The sequence below is a fragment of the Heloderma suspectum genome, chromosome 17 (genome assembly GCF_057233095.1).
Source record: "Heloderma suspectum isolate Gila_16-S chromosome 17, 16-S_ref, whole genome shotgun sequence".
Classification (NCBI taxonomy): Eukaryota; Metazoa; Chordata; class Lepidosauria; order Squamata; family Helodermatidae; genus Heloderma; species Heloderma suspectum.
The window spans coordinates 21,381,900-21,404,132 of NC_139474.1; the positions used below are offsets into that span (position 1 = coordinate 21,381,900).

Here is a 22,233-nt window from a genome sequence, read left to right on the forward strand (position 1 = left end):
TTCACGCATGTTTATCTTTCTACTTGATATAGCCAACTTGCAGTCTGCCCCTTGGCATTAACAGGGCACCTCTAAAATCCAAACAAAGGTCTAACTTGCATTACTGGGGTCAGTGGGTTGCATGACTATGTGTAGTTTGCCCTTTACAGGCTGTACACTTGGGTTGTGATCATAGGAGGATTGCACAAAAAGAGAGCGGGAGAGACAAGAAAACCATAGTGTTTTTTTGTACCAAAAACTTCCAGAGGCAGTTGTGTTGCTGCAACAAAACCAACTGTCTTGTGGCACCTCAAAGTCTAACAGTGCAATCCTATACATGTCTACTCAAAAGTAGCTCCCATTGAGTTCAATGGAGATTACTCCCACCTGTCTGGGTATACAATTGCAGCCTTCAGCACACATACCTGGGAGCAAGTCCCATTGAACATATTGGGACATACTTCAGAGTTAACAGGCATAGGATTGCCCTGTAACTAAATGCTGCAATAAGCTTCTGTGGACAGAGTCCAGTTCATCACAGGCAGGTTCCTGTCCCGCCCCCACCCCTATGCTTGTTGTTCAGTCGTGTCTGACTCTTCGTGAGCCCATGGACCGTAGCACGCCAGGCTTTCCTGTCCTGCGCTCTTCTTCAATGAATATGCTCAAGTCCATATTCATTGCATCGGTGATGCTATCTCACCATCTCATCCTCTGCCGTCCCCTTCTCCTTTTGCCTTCAGTCTTTCCCAGCATCAGGGTCTTTTCCAGGGAGTTTTCTCTTCGCATTAGGTGGCCAAAATATTGGAGCTTCAGCTTCAGGATCTGTCCTTCCAATGAGCGGTCAGGGTTGATTTCCTTTAGGATGGACTGATTGGACCTCCTATGCACACACACGCAAAACCGCTCACTGAAGATCATACCATTTCACTCTCTCTATGCTATAAAACCGAGGTGGGAACCAACCTGGATGGCTTTAAAAGGGGGCTGGCCAAATTCCTGGAGGAGAAGGCTATCCATGGCCACTAGTCCTGATGGCCCTAAGCTACCTCCAGCGTCAGAGGCAGTGAGCCTACGTACACCCACTGCTGGGGAACATGGGCAGGAGAGTGCTGTTGCGCCCATGTCCTGCTTGTGGGTTTCCTGTGAGGAGCTGGTCGGCCACTGTGTGAACAGGATGCTGGCCTAGCGGGCCCTGGCCCTTCAGATGGACCCTCCAAGCGTTGGCCATGCCGGCTGGGGCCACTGGGAGCTGCCGTCCAGCAAGCCAGGGGCACCAGACGCGGAGCCAGGCCCTCGGTCCATCTAGCCCAGTATCGTCGGCACCGGCCGGCGGCAGCGGCTCTCCGGGGCTCCAGGCTCTTCCCCAGCCCTGCCGGAGGCGCTGCTGGGGTCGGCCCGGGGCCTTCGGCGGGCACAGCGGGGGCTCCCGAGCTCCGGCGCCCCCTCCCGGGGCGCCAGGCTGCCGGGCCGCCGCACGCAGGGCCGGCGGGAGGGGCCCGGCGGCGGCGCTGCTCCTCCGGCCCGCCGGGCATCGCGGGGGCCGCACGCGCGCCCTTCCCTCACGGGGCTGGGTGCCGGAAGCCGACGCGCCTCCGAGCCCCCCCCCGCCGGGCTCCCGGAAGCCGACGCGCCTCCGAGCCCCCCCCCCCGCCGGGCTCCCGGAAGCCGACGCGCCTCCGAGCCCCCCCCCGCCGGGCTCCCGGAAGCGGCCGCCGGGGGGCGTGGCGAAGGCCGGCCGGGCGGGGCCCCCGCCCCGCCCGAGCCCGGCGATTGGCTCGCCGGCCGCGTGCCCCCTCGCAGCGCCTCCGGGCGGAAACCGGAGCCGGCGCGCCGCGTTCCGGGGCGAGCGCGGGAGCGAGCGCGAGCACGCGCGCGCGCGCGCGCGCGGAGGCGGGGCGGCGGAGGCTCGCGCGCAGCGGCGGGCGGGCGCGCGCGCGCGGCCCCGGGCATTCCTTCCTCGGCGCCGGCCCCCTCGCAACGGGCGCGTCGGCCGAGGAGGCCCGCGCGAGGGGCGGGCGGCCGGCCGGAGGCCCCTCCCTGCCTGCCTGCCTGCCTGCGGGGCGCCTCGCTTGCCGGCGCCCGGGACGGCGGCGCCTGAGGTAAGCGGCCGAGGGCGCGCCCGGAACTGCCCGCGGCCCGCTCGGGTGCGGCGGCCCGTCGCCCGGGCGGGGCCGCCCACCTGCGGCCGGGGGGCCGCAGCTCCGGCCGGGGCGGGCGGGTCGAGGCCCGGCGCACCTGCGGCCGAGCCGCGCCGCAGATCCGCCGCCCGCCAGGTCCCGCGCCTGGGCCCCGGGGACCCCCGGCCCGCCCTCCCGCGGCGGGCCCCCGGCGTCCGGAGCCGGGCGAACGGCGCGCCGGCCTCGCCCCCCGCGCAGCCCGGCGCTGGCGCCCCGGCGGGCCGCTGACGGAGGCCGGGCCGGAGCCGCCTCCCCGGTGGCCGCGCGGGCCGTTTCTGGCGGCGCGCCGCGGCGCCTTTTGCCTCGCGGGATCGCGGCCGTCCCGGCCGTCCCGGGCGTCCCGTCGGCGCCGGCGCTTTCGCGGTCCTGGGCCGGGCCCGCTGACCTGACGCCGCGGGCAAGCGGGGGCGCCGGGAGCTGCTGATGCCGCGGGGCTGGGCCGCCCGCCCGCCCGCCCGCCCTGTAACTGATACGGGAGCGGGCCGGGCCGAGGGAGGGTGCCTCCGTGTCTCCGGAGCAACTCTCTGGGTTGGCGTGCTTCTCCCACAGGCAGCGGCTGGCACACCGGGCTTCGTGTAGCGGAGAGCAGGATCCGTATCCCCACGTGGCTGTGCGGGAACGGGGCAGATCCCACCTTCCCGACGCCCCCCCCCCATGGGGATGCGTGTGCTGTTGGCAAGGGTGTTGCGGAAGGCATGCAGCGTAAGACGGTGTGCGGTTCTCTGCAGAAGGTGCTGCAAACATAAGAAGAAACGTGTAGCCAATGATTTGGCTGGTTGACTGGAAATCCGTGTGCAGAATCAGGCCCCCCTCCTTCGGTCGTTCTGCCTTGCATTTCACTTGACTCTTCTTGGGCCTCCCTCACACTTGGCTTCCGTTCATATCACCCGTGCATCGCTCTTGTGGCCCTAGGACAGCCTTCCCCAAGCTGGTGCCCTCCAGATGTGTTGGGCTACAGTTCCCAGCATTCCCAGCCATGCTGGCCATCTGTTAGGAAAAGCTGCCCTAGAGGTTGGGTGAGATTTCTCCCCCACTCCTTCTCCCACTCCTCCCAGCCAAGCCAGCTTTTGGTTTTCCTCATAGCAGCCTTCCTGTTCATCAACATTCTGAGACTGACTCTCAAAGAGGCTGGTCTCTTCAGGGCTGGTTCCCCTTCTCATGAGTTGTTGGGTCTTCTAGAGGGATCTTGTGGCTGGCAAGCATCAAAGCCTCCCAGCTCCTCATCCAAACAGAAATCCGTCTCAATCATTCTCTGGATGCAGCTCTTGATCCATGTATTTAGTGGTGGTGGAATTGTTTTCTGTGGTGCACAGTCATTTATTTATTGGTTGCATTTATATCTAGCTGTTCCTCCAAGGAGCCCCAAGGTGGTGTACATAATCCTCTTCTCTGTTTTATCCTCACAACAACCCTGCGGGGTAGGTTAGGCTGAGAGTCTGTGACTGGCCCAGGGTCACCCAGTGAGCTTCATGGCGGAGTAGGGACTAGAACCCAGGTCTCCCAAGTCCCAGTGCAGTGCTCTAACCACTACACCACACTGGCTCTCATCTGTGCCTGGAAGTGGTATTGGCTGTGTGTGTGTGTGTGATCTTTGTTTGCTCTTGTTTTCAGGGTTGTTTCTGTGCTGTTTCTAGCCATTGGCAGTTACAGAACTCGGCCCCTGCCTGGAGGCACATTTGGGTGGGGCTCAAGGATTATGGGAGTTGTAGTCCAACACATTCAGAGGGACCAGGTTGGGGAAGGCTGGGTGAAGTGTTCATGTGCTTGGTTGGGGTTGGGTTGTTAGTATTTGCTACATGTTGGTTCTGACCCGACTTTTATCAGTTGGCCTCATTCTGATGTCATGCTAAACTATAGTTTAGCGTGGCAAGAATGAACTGTAGTAAGCCTTGGGATCACATGCTCTCCCGTCCTTTCTCCTCCTCTGGCACAACCACAAGGAGGAGAGCAGAAGTGTTTTATATTAACCACACTTTTCTATGTCGTCTGAACCCTAAGCTGTAATTAACCTTTTCTGTGATTAGTGTTTGTTTTGCGAACCAGCCAGAGAGCCAGTGGGCGGCATAAAACTGTAATAAATACATACATGGTGGGAACAAGCCAGCCTCGCAAACTACAGTTGGAAGCTGGCTTCTTTCCATTAACCATGGTTAAGATTAACCACAGTTCGTCAGGTCTGAATGAGACAGAAAACTGCTGTTGTTATAAAGCGGAAGCAAAAGCTTCTGAAGTCCTCCTCAAGGTCTGAGGCCTGCTGCAGCTTGTTCTCATCACGTGGTTCAGCGCAATGATGTCCGAATGCCTCTGTTATCTTCAGGGAGCATATAGGGAAAGATTAAATAGAAAATGCCGCTTCCTGGGCCCAGTCATGCATAATGCTTTCAGGCCACTCAGCTGCTCCTGACCTTCCTGACATGCCCTCATGTGGGTCGGACGTCATGCCTGACCCATGGTACCATTGCTGGCCAGACAGCGGTGTGGTTTTGGTGGCAGTTGCACCCTCGTGGCGCTTTTCCACACCCACTTGCAGGTGCAGCCATGCTGGCTGTTCCCCAAGTTGCAGGGTCTAGCGAGGAGACAGGTGGAGGTTGGGCCTCATCCTCTGTAAGCTTGACTTGGCTTCTTAGAGACCGGTGGCACCTGACAAAGACGAATCCTGGAATCTTTTGGCAAGATGCTTGCAGTGCTTCTCTCTGTGACCTTGGCCATTTGCTGTATTGGGGCAGACTTCTCCCTTGGGCATTTGATGAAAAAACAGTATGTCCACAGTTGATGAGGCTTGTGCAAATGCTTCTTCGGCATAAGTTCTGCTGAGGTGCACAACAGGGGCTCCTGCAGGGCTGTGGAACTGGAGGCAACAACATCCCTGTTATCCATCCCTTCTCCCCCACTCCACTGGCAAAGTGAAAATTGATCATTACTTGTCACCCTGTAACGGAGGCCTGAATCCATGGCCCTTGGCAGTTGGCTTTGCTCTTTCCGATGACGGGGCCATCCTGCCCTTCTGGATGTCTCGGCGTGGCTCCCATTGGCAAGGAGTAACGCGAGGTGCCCCTGGCCCCTGCAGCAATCTGTCCATGGACTTTGATTCCGACAGAGGTGACTAACGATAAGTGATGCAATCCTAGGGCTTGGCTGAAAAGACTTCCGAGCCTTGGGCAGGTAAGCGCCTGCTTCAGCCAAGCCCTGTTCCTCCACGCCCATCCGAACAAAGCCCAGTCTCAGGAACGGCTTTGGCTGTAGTGGCCTGTTCCATAGAGCTAGCCCTTCAAGCAGGGCTCGCTCCTGGGCTCCAGCTCCAGCCTGAATGGCATCCGTGGCTCCAGTGCCCTAGCAGTCCTTACAGGAAGGAGGCGGGGACGTAGGAAGCGGCCTTCTGCAGTGTCAGACCACTGGTCCACCGAGCTCCAGGCTGTCTGCGCCAGCCTTCCCACGGCATGGCTCCCTCCGGGCTGGGGATGATGGGATTTGCAGTCCAACACATCTGGAGGGTGCCATTCTGGAGGAAGGTTGCTCTGCCCGGACTGGCAGGGATTGAACCCGGGACCATTTGCATGCAGCACCTATGCTCTGCTGTTGAGCTACGGCCCTTTCTCTGTGGGCATGCTGGAAGCTTTTGCATGCATTTTCCTCTCTTTTCTTTAGTTTCATTGTGTAACCTGTCTGTTAACTGCTTAGAACCTATAACCTATACTGCTTATAACCTATAAGTGCTTGTAACCTATTTGTTACTGTAACCTATCTGGTAATGCTCTTCCCTATTTGATCGTGACGTTTGGTCAGTGTTGTATTATTTTTCTGTACTTTGTTGCTTGTATGTATTTATTTATTTTATTGCATTTATAGCCTGCCTTTTTTCCTCTTGCAAGGAACCCAAGGTGGCTTACATTACCCTGCTTTGGGATTATTTTGTCATGAAAAGCAGACTAGACATTTCATAAATAAACACCGAGGCGGGCCATGGTTCCATCGAGCTCATGGTTATCTCCGTTGACCTGGCCGTAGCTTCCCAGGCATTTGGACGGGCGTCTTTCCTAGAGATACCAGGGACTGAATTCAGGGCCGTTTCCTTGCAAAGCTGCTGGCTGGCTGGTCAGCCCATAGACATGGGGAAGTTGTAGTGATGGAGTCCCTTGTAAACTGGCCACCAATTGTATGCAGAGCACATAGTTAAAAACAGGTCAGCCTTCCCCACCCTGGACTACAGCTCCCAGTCTCCCTCAGCCGGCATGGGGGACTGACATAGGCTCTCATGGAGAGCCTGGGTTGAGTGGTGTCAACTAGGGCTGCGTTGGGCTTCCATTTCACATATGGCTGCTTCCCTTCAGGATCCAGCAGCGTAGGGCTCCAAGCTACTCCAGCTCTCTTCCTTTTCCCCCGCATCTCTATGGGTCAGGCGGTCTGTGTCACAGCAGCTGCCCTGTGTTGTAGGAGGGTCTTTCTTCCTGGCCTCTAAATCTCCTTGCCTGCCTTTTTAGCATCCAGTCTCTTTGCAGGCTTCTGCATTTGCCCCTGCCTTTGCCCGGCTTCTCTGTTTGTAGACCCAATCCTAAATGTAAATCAGAATGTATATAAATGAAATCTGACCAGCTTGTTCTGAATATCTGTTTTTGTCCTATCAAGTCTCTTGTCTAGGCCTGATCCTGCCAGTCTTTTTTGCTGTCCTATGTTGTGTGTGCGCAGCGTCTAATCTCCTTTTTCCGTCAATATATTGATCCAGCTTCTAGTTAGGGCTTATAATAAAAGACTCCCTGAAGCGGTTCGCTGGGAGAACAGGCGGGTGATTGCACGCTGATATGCTGCCACAACCTTTGTGCATTTCTTCTGAGTGGTCTGTGTGGTGGGTGCAATACCAGAGAGAAACTGCTAAAGAACAGTTTCAAAATCCATATAGTGTAATACTTAGAATCATAGAATAGTAGGGTTGGAAGGGGCCTACAAGGCCATCGAGTCCAACCCCCTGCTCAATGCAGGAAATGCTAAGCCAACCAAAAGGTCAGCAAGCTTTTGAGATCTCGATTATGCTACTCAATTACGTGATTTTGATTACACTAATATGGATTTTGGAATTATTCTTGTGGTCAACATGGCTTCCTTGGTGTTGTTGTTTGCTGAAGGAGAGACATACTCACCCAGTTGAGGTCTGTCGTAGATGGAGGGAGAAAAGTAGTATCAGCTTCACACCACAGTCCAAAAATCAGAATAGACTGGTGGGGTGGGGTGGGGTGGGGAACTGTTAGAGAGCCGTATGGCTTTGATTGTGCAGTCGAGAATAAGAATTTGACGGGGCTGCTTTGGAATCCTAAGAATCGCAGCCGGCTCTGTAGCTCCTTCCTGTCTCCCCCACCTTAAGGGTTCCAAAGAAAAAAAGAGTTCTAAGTCCTCTGGCAAAGCTGTGAGATCTTGTGTATATATTTTTTCTTGAAAATGGTAATACATGGCTGGGCTAATTGCAAGGCTAATTCCTGCAAGGGTAAGCAGAATCTACCCAGTAGGCCTCAGAAATTACGTGCGTGCGTATAAGAGAGAAACCCTTGACAGTTAAACGTAACTACGCAACAAATTTTGCTTGCTTGGCCTGAGCTTATATCCGTACGTGTACCACATATTACTTACATTGGCACATCAGTGGCCTGGGGAAAAAAAACAAACACGAACGTGGACATGCCGTCTTACAAATTCTCCCTTGCTTGGTCACCTGATGCCATTATGGCTGAAAAACAGTCTGTTGGACTGGATCCAGATTTAGTCATACTTGGAGTAAACCCACTGAAATCTATGGGACTTAAGTTGGTCATGACCAGATGCTCCGCCCTCTCCCTCTGGTGATGCTGGCCTTTGCAACCCGGATGTTTGCTGTGATCGCAGCTGGCTCCTCGGGTTTTAAGGGGCTGCCAGGCCGCCCTTTCGGCTACTGTGGGGCTGCATTTTCTCTGGGACCGCTTTTGAGGGCAGTTTGAGAGCTACAGCTAGGTCTCTGGCTAGGGGTGCGCAGCACAGAGCGTCTTGCTTCCTCTGTAGCTCAGCTACTTGTCTCCCCCTGCGAAGTGCAGCGTTGATCTTTAGGCGGTCAGGGCCCTGTGTACCAGATGAAGGATCTGCTTCCATGTGGACCTCTCCGTCCCCTGGGGTCATTGGAAGAGCCATGCTGGATCAGGCCAAAGGCCCATCTCGTGCTGCATCCTGCTTGCCGCAGTGGTTGATCAGATGCCGCAGTGGGAAGCCCACCAGCAGGGCACATGAGTGTCAGGGCGCCCTCCTGCGTGCGTTCCCCAGTGTACTGTGTCTGATCCTTGGGGTTGCTTCCAGATGAGGCTTTTATTGTGCTTCTTGGAATTTTACAGGGGGTCCAGATGATGTCATCTTCCAGTTGTAACCCTCCTGTGTTTTCCTACTGCTTCATCCATCTTTTCCCTCACTGCAGAATATCTGTTAAGGAAGAAAAGATGGAATAGCTGCACCACCTGGTAGCACCCTCGAAGGCAATGGGTGGGCTGTGCTCTGCATCCCTTCCTTTACTGAGGTGAGGAAATATTATGGAAGGATCTCCTTGGTCGGTTCAGATGACCCGTTTGCTAACAGTCATCTGTTGCCAAGTTAAAATTCAGCTTTTTCCGAAGGCGTTTCTTCTCGGCTGTGTCAACACACTTTAATTTGCTCGGTTGCTTTTAGTTAGGAAGATTGCTTGGGATTTCACTACAGTTTTATTGAAGGTTTGGGTTGGTTTTTGTCTTGTTTTGTACAGTGCTTTGGGCGCTGTTTGCCGGCCAAGAATGTTGCTTATAAACATCCAAACAAATACACATTTTTACAGTCTGTGACAGTGCTGCAGTGTGTGTGTGTTGTAACTGGTGTTCTATTGTTTGGGAGCTGCACCAGTATTGATCAGCTGTATGTAAATATTTGTTTATTACATTTCTACACCTCCCAATAGCTGAAGCTCTCGGGGCAGTTCACAACAATTAAAACCATAAAATACAACATGATAAAATACAATATAAAAGTTTAAATTAAGATTGGGGTGACAGTGGGATTGTCAGGGTGGGAGGAGAGTATATCATGGGAGTATTGCTAATGTATTAACAAGGCTTATTTAACTCCCTGGAATTAACAGCCATGAGATGGACCAGTTACCATTAGGGTGTTTTTTTTAAGGGTCAGACAAATTCAGGAAGGAGGAGTGGTCTATCAGCAGTTATTAGCCATGGTAGATAAATAGAACCTCCATGTTAGGAAGCAGAATGCCTGTGAATACCAGTTGCTGTGGACAAACAGGGCAGGTTGGTTTGTGGGCTGCTGGACTCAACAGACCCTGGTCTGATCCCACAGCTTAATTCTTATGTCTCCTCCTTGGGATACTGAGGAGTCCCTCTTAAGCTTGGCAAGATGCAGTCTGCGTTCCGTTCTGAAACAGGACCATCACTAAGCCAACAAGTGCTTTGACTGAAGCGGCTCCTGCGCAGTGCTGGGCAGACTTCAGGCTTGCAGGATCTATTTTGCTTCCTCACTAGGCCCCCAAGATCCACCAGTCAGAGCTTGGTGGGAAAGACAGACCTAGGAGAGGCCATAGCTCAGTAGCAGACCATGTGCTTTGCCTGCAGATGGTCCCAGGTTCAATCCCCAACAGCATCCCCAGGTAGGGGAGGAAAAATTCCTGCCTGAAACGCCGGAGAGCCACTGCTGCCGATCAGCATCACCAGTCCTGGGCTAGATGGACGAAGAGTCTGCCCCAGTAGAAGGCAGCTTCCAGTGTTCCAAAAGCCAGGAATTTGTTTTGAGTACTAAAACTGATCGGAGTCCACTGTTCTTCCTCACCCAAATACACTTCTGGGTAAACAAACACCCCCCACCCCCAGCTTTCTTCATTTTAGCAGTATTATTTATGGTCAGGGGAATCATTTCGTCATTATTATGGTTAAACAAGTGGGAGTCAGAAATCTTTACCGAACTACTGCAACTCACCCAAAACTGCTTGAATTTTGCTTCTCTTTTGCAGTGAAGTGGTACCACCTTTTTCTTTTTTTTAAAGCGTTGTATGGTTTGGACTGTTTTGGAAAAACCCGACTCATGTCTGCGTGTCACTTAAGTATGACATGGAGGAGAGTAAGTTGCAACTGGTGGTGGTGGATCGGGGTGGGGGAGAATGAAGAAGGTTTCAGCCTTCTCCACCCTGTATGAGGTTATAAAATATGACCCATGAATCATGGAGCAGCATACAGATTTATATGGAATAATAAGTATGAGCTTACTGCTTTTTAAGTTAAGGATATACAGCTGGAATTCCATACACAGGCAACCTTGCACCCAGCAAAACACACTTAAGATGGGCGTGAACTCAAGCTGTTGCTTGATTTAAAGAAATTGTAGTCTGATAAAAAAAAGTTGATATCTTTTGTGTATGAATAAAACCAAGTTCAGTAGATCAGAAATGGCACATATTTCTTATCAAAAAGAACAACAACCTCCTTTGTTTGTTCCTACCATGTGCAGTATGACAGGTTTCATTACAACTCCCATCATCCCGAGCCCCATGTGTATATAAGATGTACAAAATTCTGACATGGAAAAGGAGATGGTTGTCTTGTAAAACTAGAACCTGATGGAGTCATCCAGTGAAGCCGAGTGGAGGGAGTTTTGCTTGTTCATTTGTTGAATTTTTTCCTGCCTTTCCTCCAGGGAGCCCAAGGCGGTGTACATGATGTTCCTCCTCTCCATTTTATCCTCACAACAACCCTGTGAGGTAGGTTAGGGGGAGAGTCAGTGGCTGGTCCAAAGACATCCAGTGAGCTTCATGGCAGAGTGGAGACTAAAACCCCACTTATTCTCCCTGTCCAACACTCCTGCAGTGACACCACACTGGCTTTGGGACAGGCAAAAGGAAGGACTTCTTCATATAGCACACAGTTAAACTGTGGAACTCTCTGCCATAAGATATAGCGATGGCCATCAACTTTGATAAGGCTGTCAGTGGCTACTATAAATTTCCTCCAGTATCAGGGGCGCTGTGACCCAGAATACCAGTTGCTGGGGAACAGGAGCATGAGGGTATTATTGCTTATGGGCTTCCCATTGGGGGCATCTGGTTAGCCACTGTGGGATACAGGATGGTGGACTACAGAGGCCTTTGGTCTAATCCAGCATGGCTCTTCTTATGTTCCTGAGTTCCTAGGATAGAAATGTGACATATGTATATCATAAGCATTAGTTGCCCCGAATCTCTGTACTGCAGAGAAACAGGAGCTTCTGGCCCCTCATTGACATGGGCCCTGAAGAGGGGTAAGAAAAAAACCATGAACTTGTAATCCTAGAAATGCTTTTTCAGCCTTGATTATATATATTGTCCATGTTCAGTCCTGCCTCGTGCTTGCAGCAGTGCTGCCTCAGTTTTCCTGTTTTAAAAAATGGACGCAGGACACCTTTGTTTGTGTCTTGCTGTCTATGAGGCTTGACTGTAATTAGCCCTTATGAAGTGCCTGACAAAACATGATGTCCCCGTGAGCTAGGTATTCTGGCATGCACGTTCTTTTGCGCTCCTGCTCTCCTTCTCTCCATATGACAAAGCACCTGAAAGATCTGACTAAATGAAGCTGTTTATAATGAGGGTGTCTGCAGCATGTTAATTTGAGCTTTCATGCGTTCTTGCGCGTGAACATGCAGAAGCAACTTGATGAGGAGTGTGTTTGCTTGACTGATGTGTTAAGGTACTTTTTGTGAAGGGGCTTTTTCGGAGAACGCACCAGGAAGGAACATTCAATCATGCCATTTCCCCTGTCCACATTCTGAAGTGGTACAGCCACAGCAGGCTTTACTGTGTGATGTTTGACTTGTTTGATGTTCAGCTCTAAATTAAAAGTGGGCGGGGGGACACACAGCATAACGATGAGGGTTTGGGATTTATGTCTGTCATTTTTGGGTGGCTAAGAGCAGGAGCTATTATTCAGGAAATACTTGGATTGAATCTAATTTCTGGCATCAATTTCATCATCTCATGGTCATAGTCTCCCCACCCATGTTATGGGAATGGGTAATGCTGGCCTACCTAAGGGTTACTGAGGTAATATATAGAAACCTCTTTGAACCATTTAAAGAACTATATAAATGTTAATAGTGCTGTGCATGATCACTGTAAATAATGTGAATGGTGCTTTCTGAACTTAGGGTTTAAGTTTAGTCAGAAAAAAGTCCTACAACTCCCAGCATTCCCCAGCCAGGCTATGCATGACTAAACATGCATAGGATTGCACCCTTAATTTCCTTTTAACTTTGCTGTTTACAACTCTTTCTCTCTCCTCACGACACCATACGTACTGTATGTATACAGCTGAAATTCTCCATACCACTCCAGGCTTCTGGTGAAGTGGACTATAGTCCACAAAAGCTTAGGTCAGAATACATTTGTTAGTTTTTAAGGTGCTACCAGATTCTTTTTGTTTCTGCTGCAATTGAATAACACTGGAAAATATATAAATGCTAGTTATTATGATACCTCCAGGACCCTTCCCACCCCCCACTTGCAGTGTATAAACCATAAATAAAATTTTAACCTGTTAAAAACCAAATAGCGAAATGGTTTGGGAGTAGAGGAATTAAATGGTTAGCTGCCTCCCCAAGTGAGCCTGTTCTCTCTCTTTCTCCCCCCACCCCCCATGACAATACTCAAGGATCTATCAAAGGTGTGGCATCTTCCATCTCCAATAGATCCTTTTCATGTTTTTCTGCACGCATAGTTCGGGGCTTGCATCATAGCTGAAGAGGCGTTCAACTTTGGAGAGTTCCTGCCAGTTCAGGGTCATGCTGTGGTTGTCTCGCAAGTAGTCACTGACTTTTGCAGGAAAGTATCACCGAGGGCTGCCTGTTCTATCTCCTGTTTTTTTTTTTGCTTGCCAGAAATAAAGTGGTATTGTTGGACTCTCCCCTGAAGTTCAAGCTTGCTCCTTCCGTCGGCACTGAGTCAACCCCCAGAAGGTTTGCTTGGTGAATTCTCTCTCTTTCTCCTCTCCCCGCCTGTGCCAGAGGTTACCTGTTTTCACTCGATCGCATTAAATGGGTCTTGGTTTCGTATTGGATGTGTTGCAATCGGAGGTCTGGGGCATAGTCTGGAGTGGATTAATATGAAAGGGTGAAGGACTAGTTGGAATGTTGCCATCTGGTTGACTTTAAAAGAACGGCTTGAAGGAGATAGCTTGAGGTTTTCCCCTTGTGGAACGGTGCTTCATGTATTCAGAGGTGTGTGGGTGTGTATGAGTCAGAATGTGGATTTCTGGGGAAGATTTTTAATAATTTTAAGCATATTGAACTGCCTTCCCGAACCAGGTGCCCTCCAGAAGTGTGGGACTACAGTTCCCATAATCCTCAGGCCAGCATAGGTTGGGGAAGGCTGCTTTTGAAGATTTCTGGTTTCATTTTTAAAGAGACTTCTTAAACACACACAGAGGGAGAGGGAGAGACTGGAGGAGAAGGGAAAATCCCAGTGTATAATTGTGATTTGTATTCCCAGTCTCGGCAATGTTCATGAGGGGGATTAAAAAAAAAAAAAAATTAGCCTTTTAAGGATCTGTTTCATTTGGAAATCTCCTTTCTCGTTGTGTTTTCATTCAGGTTCTTTGTTAGGGTTGTGCACCGAACACAAAGTTCAGCTTGACCCCTGCTTTGGTGATTCATGCCTCTGCATTGACTGTCACTGGAAAATCCACAACTGCTTTATTTCTTGGCAGAATTGGGTGGAATGTGCAGGCATTGTTGCTCCTTCTCGTGGAATGACGCTTGCCCATTTTCAGACCATTTTGTGCAGAGGGGTACAAGAACAGCCTTCATAGTTTTGGGGATTTAAAAAAAAGGGTTCGCTTACCCCCATTTTTTTAATTATTTTTTGGCCAATTTCTAGGGAAATTACATTATAGAGGTAAGAAACCTGCAGGATTTCAGAGGCATAGGTTGGGGGGCAGGGGTGTGCTAGGCTACATACTCTTAAAGTTGATTGGGAGGGAACGAAAAAAGGATTTGCTCCCCAGCCCAGTTTTGTGGGCACTTGGTATGCATACCTCATTGAGGTATCCCTAGGCAAGAAACCTGAACAAATGCAGAAGGATAGGTGGCGTTAGGATGAAGGAAAAATAGTTTTTGGGGGGTTGTTTTCTGCTCCACTGGCACCAAAGTCACAGAAAGTGGAATGCTGAGAGGATGGGGTGGATGTGGGTGGAGGCAGAAGAACTCGGAACATCCTGCATTTTCCAAGCAGACGTCTGTTGCTGCACTTGCCCGGTCTTGCCAGGCATAGACAGATAAAAAGAAGGGCTTCTCCACACAGCACATTGTTAAACTGTGGAACTCACTGCTGCAAGATGTAGTGATGGCCACCATTTGGTGGCCATTTGGATGGCTTTAAAAGGGGATGAGACAAACCCATGGAGGAGAAGGCTGTCAATGGCTTCTAGTCCTGATGGCTCTATGCTACTTCTGGTATCAGAGGCAGTCTGCTTGTGTACACCAGTTGCTGGGGAACTTGGGCAGTAGGGTGCTCTTGCACTCATGTCCTGCTTGAGGGTTCCTGGTCGACAGCTGGTTGACCACTGTGTGAACAGAATGCTGGACTAGATGGGCCCTGGGCCTGATCCATCAGGGCTATTCTTACGTTCTTAAGTTATGTGCATGCCCCTTTACCAGTAGCTGGCAAGCCGTCCCTTGGCATGGTATTCATATTATTCATGGCATGGTATTCATACTATTCACAGGGCACTGTGTCAGAGGAGCAAAGTGTTTTTCGATTAAAGTCTTGTGGTGCTGCACAGAGAGCAACATGCAGTCGGCTGAGCAGGCTGGGGACAAAGCAGGTCGCTGAAACACCGGCCTCAGAAGGTGCCTGCTTCCCTGGTGCTGGTTGCAGGCAACTGTGTGGGTTGAGTACCAGCAGCAGGTATGCCTTAGGCCCATGGTCTGCCTCATCCAGTGTGACAGTTGCCAAGCCCAGCTGCATCATCCTGGCACCAGGTAGGCCAAGAGAGGCAGGCAGCAACCCCAGAGGAGGAGCAGCCCCCATATTAGCGCAGGGGCATCACGCTGCAGCAGCAAAAAGTGTAACGAGTTCAGAGTGGAGCTGCTGTGCTGAGAGAGGCAGGTGGGCGGGCAGAGTGAGGAGGCAGCACTGTGTGCAAAGGCCAGGTGCACAGGTGCCTTAGGCGCCTGCCTCGCCACGTCCAGTGGGACCATCATCGGGACCCGTTCCCCTGTCCCGGCATGAGGCAAGCAGGGAGAGGCAGCGTAGATGAACTGAAGCCTCTTTGCCAACATGCACACAGCGCCAGGAGAACGCCAGGGCACTGCACTGCATTTCAGAGTTTGGAGCTGGAGTGCTTCGTGGGCAGAGCAGAACTAGGCAGAGGTGGCAGGCGGGCAGTGGCAGCTGAAGAAGAAAGACGCTGCCCGTTGAATAGGACTTGATTGTGATTCAATTCCTGCTTTAAACCCTAGGAAAGCATTTCACCCATGTGGTTGGTGATCTCTGGGAGCGTTGGAAACTGCCACCCAATGGCCCCTTAATTGCCGCGCACACGTCCTCCATGGCGGCCTGCCTGAGTTCCCGCTTCCACTTCTTTGGTGGTGGTGGTGGGGAAAGCTTAAGGTGAGAGGGGGATTCGTCTCTCTCTCTCTGCCCTGCTCCGATGCCCCTCCCCTTGCAGCCTGACTTCTCTGCCCCAGCATCTCAGTTGTGGTGCAAGGCCCTGGAACTCCCCCGCCCCTCCCTGCCCCGCTGCTCAAAGTAACCCCCACTCTCACCGAGAGCATCCACTGCATCAGGCCGTTCTTCAGAGTTCTCCATGCGCAGGGGTTTGACTGCTTCTGGGTAGGGTTGCGCTCTCTCCCTGAAAGGCCACATTTGGGGGTCCTGGAGTCAACCCTGTCTCTGGAAGCACAGGTGGCGGTGGTGACTAGGGGGTGTCTGACGCGTCTGCTGCAACCATATAACCTTGCTCCATTACTCATGCCCTGGCTACATCCAGGCTAGACTACTTCAGTACTGTGTCTGTGCAGCTGCCTTTCAAGATGGCTCTGAAGCTTCTGTTGAATGCAGCAGCCCAGATGCGGACAGGGACTAAACATTCAGACCATATTACGTCGGTTCTGCCTCAGCTGCACTGGCTGCCTTTCTGCTTCTGGGCCCAATTCAAAGTGCTGACCTTGAAAGCTCGCTTTTAATGGTTTGGTGGCAAGTTACTTAAAGTTTTACACCCATAAGAACCCGCCAGATCTTGTTTGCCTGCCAGGAAGGGAGATTAGGCTGGCGTGCACAGGAGACAGGGCCTTTTTGGTGCTGGCCCCACGCATCTGGAATTCCCTCCCTCAGGCGATACAAGTAGTTCCCTCCCTGTTGTCTTTTAGGCAGCCCCTAAATACATTTTTATTTCAAACTGCTCTTAATTGAAAAGGGAGATCACATTTGTGTTTCTTCTTAGTGGCCCTATTTTTAGATCTTTTCTGGCTGAAACAGAATGAAATGGTTTGTGTTCATGGCTTTTCTGTCCAACTTTGTTGTGCTGTTCTTATAACGTTAAAATAATGTTCCAAATCGATTTTACTATATAGCTTGCCTCCTTGGGAAAATAATCGTGTTTTGACAGGCAGCTAATACATTTCTTAAATCATGTGTTCTGGCTTTAGACAGCCTTGGGAGGGGCAGAAGGGACAGGACCCTTTCACTCATTCCCTGTTCCCATGATGGACAGACTGGTTTATTGTTCTGAGGTCTACAGGCAGGGAATTTGAGGCTAAAAGAAACTGAAATTCGGGAACTCTGTAATCCAGAGTTCTGCACCAAGATTAGCATATTTGCATCCATTTGGTCGTTTTATTCATGTGAAGAGGCACAAGGTATTGGGTAGCACCAACGTCCTGCCCGTCCATGGGAGACAGTCTCAATCTCTCCATCCTTCCTCTGGCTTCTGATGTGGCCACTTAGTCTTGCTTACACACTTCCAAGCCTGCTGGCTGTTTTTTTTTTTAATTTACTTCAGCAGCCTTCCCCAACCTGGTGCCCACCAGATGTGTTGGACTGCAACTCCCATAACCCCACCAGCCAGCTATGCTGGGGGACACCAGGTCTGGAGAACACCAGGTCTGGAAAGGCAAGCCTCATCCCGAAGGCAGCTTACTTTTACATCCATAAGGGCTAGGAGCTTGTTCTTTTCAAAGGTGGATTTTGAGATTCTCCCAGTACCAAATTTCACTCTTGCTCCTAGACTCTGTGCTGGGTGCAAGTTGGGGAACACGCACACGGCGGCTCTGGGTGTGGGAACATGGAGCCTCCTGCCTTCCTCCTGCTGGAAAGAGGACGTGGGTGTGTAGAGTCGCCCTAGAAATATTTATGCCGAAGGGAGGCATATATGAATTGTTCAAAGGAATGAATAAAATGCAGCCTTTGGGAGCCATTCGGCGCTTCTTGAGCACCGGAGGCCCAGAGTCCTTTTTCTCTGAGCAAAGTATTTTCATGGAGTTGTTTAAAAGCGTTCAGGAAGGTTAAGTTAGATTTTTGTTGTTGTTAAAAAATAACTCCTTAGGGGTAAAGTAGCCTTCTTGGAAACGGGCCAGCCATTGCATTACTAAACCGCGGCTGGTTTTGCCCACTGCATCCTTGCATTTTTGAGGCCAGGTTGGCATGAAACATGATTCAAGATCTGCCTGGATTTGGAAAGTTATAAACACTCAGCCTTGTCAGGAAATGCACAGTGGGTTGCTTTTGCCTTGGCACATGGCACTGGATAGTGTGCGTGTGTGTGCGTGTGTGTGCACGCGCGCGAGCACGCATCTTTGTTCTACACTTGGTGTGATGCAGTTGTGCACATTTTGGCATTGACTGTAAAATTTGAATATATTTAAAATTTCAGCTTTCTTTCTTTCTTTCTTTCTTGATCTCTCTCTCTCTCTCTCTCTCTCTTTTTAAAAAGTTATGCTTCTAGTCCTTAAGGCTGCCAAGATAGGTTTGATGTGGTTAATGCCTGCCAAGTGTGGGGTGGATCAGAGTTAGGGTTTCTAGTGTTTTGGGGTGAGATGCCATTGCCCAATATCCCTATCTGCCCTTCTCCATGAGGAGCATAAGAACGATAAATTTAGCCGAATTGGAGAAATGGGGCAAACTTGTATAATTTATATGTTACAGAACTCAGCTGTTCTTGTCGTGGATTTTTTTTTAAAAGAAAGCACAACACAGCTGTGGTTCCGTGTCCTCCGAAGCCTTCAGCAAGGACTGCAGTGGTTTGGCTATAGGATCTGGGTATCCCCAAGAGAGGAGTGCAAGACAGGGGCCCTGCCAGATGCTTTGCCTTCCTGGTAGGCAGTAGAAGCAAAGACGCTTAACCAACAAGGTAAGAATACTTCGGCAGTAGGTGGACCCGGTCAGAGGATCTCGGTTTTTTAATCCTAGCATGGCCGGGTAGCCAGCCAGATGGGCAGCTAATAAATCTAATAAATAAATAATCCCAGTTTGTGGCACAGTTGAATTTAGAACTGGAGAAGGCAGCAGGGCTTCCCCGGACCACTGAGTCTGGTTCTCTGCCTGTAGCACCTTGAGGTGGAAAAAGAGAGAGAAGTCTCATCAGCTGCCTAATACCATCCCAGGATCGGACACAATCTCAAGATGAGTCTCTAGACTTGTCTGCCATGTAGAAATGAATGTATGAGCTCAAGGCATGCAGGCCACCCCAGCTTTTGTGGCCTGCTCTCTTCCTCGGTTGTGATTGATTGATCACAGTGCAGGCGGCGCATCCTCCCCCCTGCCCCGAAAATGCTGCTAGTTGTGTCTCTGGATGAGTCCCTTCCTCCTTTGGGCTGGCCTCCTTTCCAGCTGGGAGACTTGCTCAGAACAGAGACTCTCTGGCAGGGACCAAGTGAGCAGGTACCTTCTGCAGGTGGGCAGTTCTCCGTGCGTTTCTGCGGGTGAGAGATGCTGTCTCAGTTTTTAATTTGAGGGAGGTGGGAACTGTGTATCAAGATGTTCTCCCATTTACTCCACCTGTCTTGAGCTCGATCTTTTTAATTCAGCCGAGCATTTTGCCTAAAAGACAACTGCCCACCCCAGCACTGAAGATTTGGTTGGCAACCCCGTTCTGTTTCTCCACCAGCTCCTTTCGGCTGGAATAGCCAGTAATTGGTCTGATGTTTTATAAAGATTAGAGCCTGTCTCCTCAATTTGGAAGTCTTGGGAGGTGGATGTAGCAGCCCCCCACTCTACCCTGATCTGTCATCTCAGGGCTGTTCCATGTTCCACAAGCCTGGTGCCTGCAGCACTCAGGTTTCTCACATCCTCACATGTGGGTGGCATCACCCATGTCATGGCGCTACTGTCAGAATGTGCATCATTGTGAGGAGCCAGGGTTTTCAGCAAGTCCCCAGGACAGCTGAGATACTTACTAAGGCATGGGAACCGACAAAGTACCTCGTAAGAATATTTTCCTCCTCCTCGTCATCCTGCCAGCAGGGCTCGAAAGCACGTCACTAGTAGCTTACCGCTACTTCGGTCAAGATACCTGCAACTAGACCACGGTGGCATGATTTGTGTTTCAAGCGGCTTTCCTTTTTCCAGGGCTGTGGCCGCTTGCAGGCTCGCCTCCTGCCTGCACCACCATGTGGGGCTGTTGGCGAAGGGCATGTGTCTGGTGCCCTGCTGAGTCATTGGAGCTTTGTTGGCATGTTGCTGATTAGAGGTGACAGGGCTATTTTTACGGAAGACTTTGTCATACTGTGTTCATGGCTTGAGGCCAGCTACTTCTGCCGTGTGCAGAAATGGAACCTTGGCTTAAGATGGTGTTTTGTGTGCCCCCCCCCCCCGCCCCCCGCCGTCATACAGTATCTGTTACTTGCCTCCAGGTAAAACTTTTTTGACCCTGCATGCTGCTGCCGGTCTCCTTCTCTTGCTACAAGACATGCGCTTTCCCCCTTGTTTCAGGGTATATGCTCGGTTTGTTGGCGTCATTGGCTGTTTACCTCTTGCAAAAAGAAAGATGCAATGCAAAAATAAATAAAGTGGGTGTGAGAGACAGAGTTAAGTAAGCCAAGGTGGGTATTTTGGGTTTTTGCTGTGTTTCCTGTGCCGTTACTGGATATGAAGTCCTGGAAGTTTTGGCTGGCTCATCTCCCGCCGCCCCCCAGCATTTATTAACCTCAAAAGATGTGTTTTTCTCTAGGCAAGCCACTCTGAGGTGGTGGTGTTGATACAGGGCAGGGAGGACACAGCACTCCTGCACTACGAAGGCTGACAAAGCAGACTCCTTGTGAAGCAACTGACTTTCTCTCCCTCTTTCTCCTTTTATTTTTCATCCCGTCAACAATACAGAAAAGCTACTGTGTTGAGGCCTCGTTAAAAAGCACAGCTTGGACTTGGCAGCCTGATCTGCAGTGTCGGACACAAAAGACGTCCCGTACTTGGCTGTGCGTGGTTTTTGTTTTTTTTTTCTCTAGCTCATCTTCTTGGAAACAAAGGTTAGAAGCTTGAAAAAATAAAAACCAACATATGGTCCCGAAAGCCAAGATTCTTTGAATTCTCACTTGTATTCCTATTTATTCCCCATCCTGAAAGCTCAAGGCAGACCACAGTAGTAGGCCAAAACAAAATTTAAACTCTCCCAACTGGAACTAGACTAGAGTGAGGTGGTGAAAACCAGAACACACACTTAAAAGCTTGACCCTGACTTTACCTCTGCTATCAAGGACTAGTAGCCCCCTCCAATATCTGAATGGTTTTGTTTGGCAGGGGAGGGAAAATGCGCTTCACTGCTTTCTTTGAGCAGCAAATTGCTCTGGAGCTCCTACAAGGGAGCAGTGGGATCCTTTCAGTGGGATGGGGGTGCTATCCTCTTTCTCTGTCTGCCTCCCTCTTTTCTCTCCTCCTCTGTCCCCCTGCCTGCCACCCCTTCTGTCTTTCTCTCTCCTTGCCTGCCACCCCTTCTCTCTCTCTCTCTCTCTGCCTGCCACCCCCTTCTCTCTCTGCCTGCCAGTCCCTCGCCTGATTGCCACCCCCTTTTCTCTCTCTCTTACCCTCTGCCACCCCCTTTTCTCTCTCTCTTACCCTCTGCCACCCCCTTTTCTCTCTAGCTCTCTGCCTGTCTGCCAGCCCCTTTTCTTCCCTCCCTCCCTGCCTGCCTGCCTGCCTGCCTGCCTGCCTGCCACCCCTTTCCTCCCCATGCAGCAGGATGCTGAGGGAGGGACAGCTCGCTCTTGCCAGAGGTCTGAAGGGATTGCTTCCTGAGGGCTTTTGGAACTAGCTGCAGGTTTCTCACTGATCTAAGCAGGCAGAGTTCACTAAAGAGGCTAGCTGGTGGCCTGTGGTGAGCGCTGATCACCTCCAGGAGGCAGCATTGATAAGGGAGTTAGTCATTTTGGTAGCACAGAGGTCTGTGCAGGCTCTGCGCAGGCAGGTGGCCGTCTAACGTTTGCAGACTTGTTTGCAAGGCTGCATTAAAAGCATGTAGAAATAATAACTCCCACGTTCTTCGCTGCTGTGAGCTTACCCTTTAATTCTCTTAACACTGGGAAGTGACTGCCACAGAGAGTTTGTTTCCTAGAGAGGTGCTCCTCCTGGCAGGTGAGGGCAGAGTCCCAGACAAACTCCTGCTCGGTCTTGAGGCAAGCATTCATTCCCCCATATTCTGTTGGAGGAGAAGAGGGTCACCCACTTGCCTGCCGGACCCTCGAGATGCCTTGTTTCTGTGGCTGAGGGCCTTTGCTGGAAAGCTATGAATGGCCGCAGCCTTCGCAGGCCCTCCCTCCCAGGATGGGTGGGGCTTTGCTAGGGGCCATTGGAGCACGGGGGAGCAGCCAGCTGCATGTCCCAAGCGCCTTGGCTGCATAATTTATGGTTTTGCTTTAGGGTCCTCTTCTGGGGAAACAGGAGTTGCAATGCGCTTTGCGTTCTCTGGGCATGTGCATGTGTGTGGCTGCTTATCCCTTTATTTTTGTTTTAACTGGCTTCTTTCCTGGCCTGCAGGTAACTCTGGCTGTGTCATCCCTGCCCAGGGGAAGAGCGAACTCTTTACTCCATACTTTAAAAACAAAAAAAAATCTGGACTCGAGGGAAGAATGCAGGCAGTTT

General features: G+C 51.1%; 1 protein-coding gene across 7 annotated transcripts in view; it reads left to right on the forward strand.

Annotated features, from left to right (window-relative positions):
* The first annotated feature begins 1,803 nt into the window (after positions 1-1,803).
* Positions 1,804-22,233, forward strand: part of OTUD7B (OTU deubiquitinase 7B) — a 47,035-nt gene continuing 26,605 nt past the window's right edge. Inside the window, exons 1-2 of one of the 7 annotated variants that reach the window (XM_084824245.1) lie at positions 1,804-18,511; positions 20,479-20,573. The gene's annotated coding sequence lies outside the window, so the exon portion shown is untranslated. Of the gene's footprint in view, positions 20,574-22,233 lie in introns of all 7 variants that reach the window. The other 6 variants (XM_084824248.1, XM_084824251.1, XR_014786308.1 and 3 more) reach the window with 6 other exon arrangements.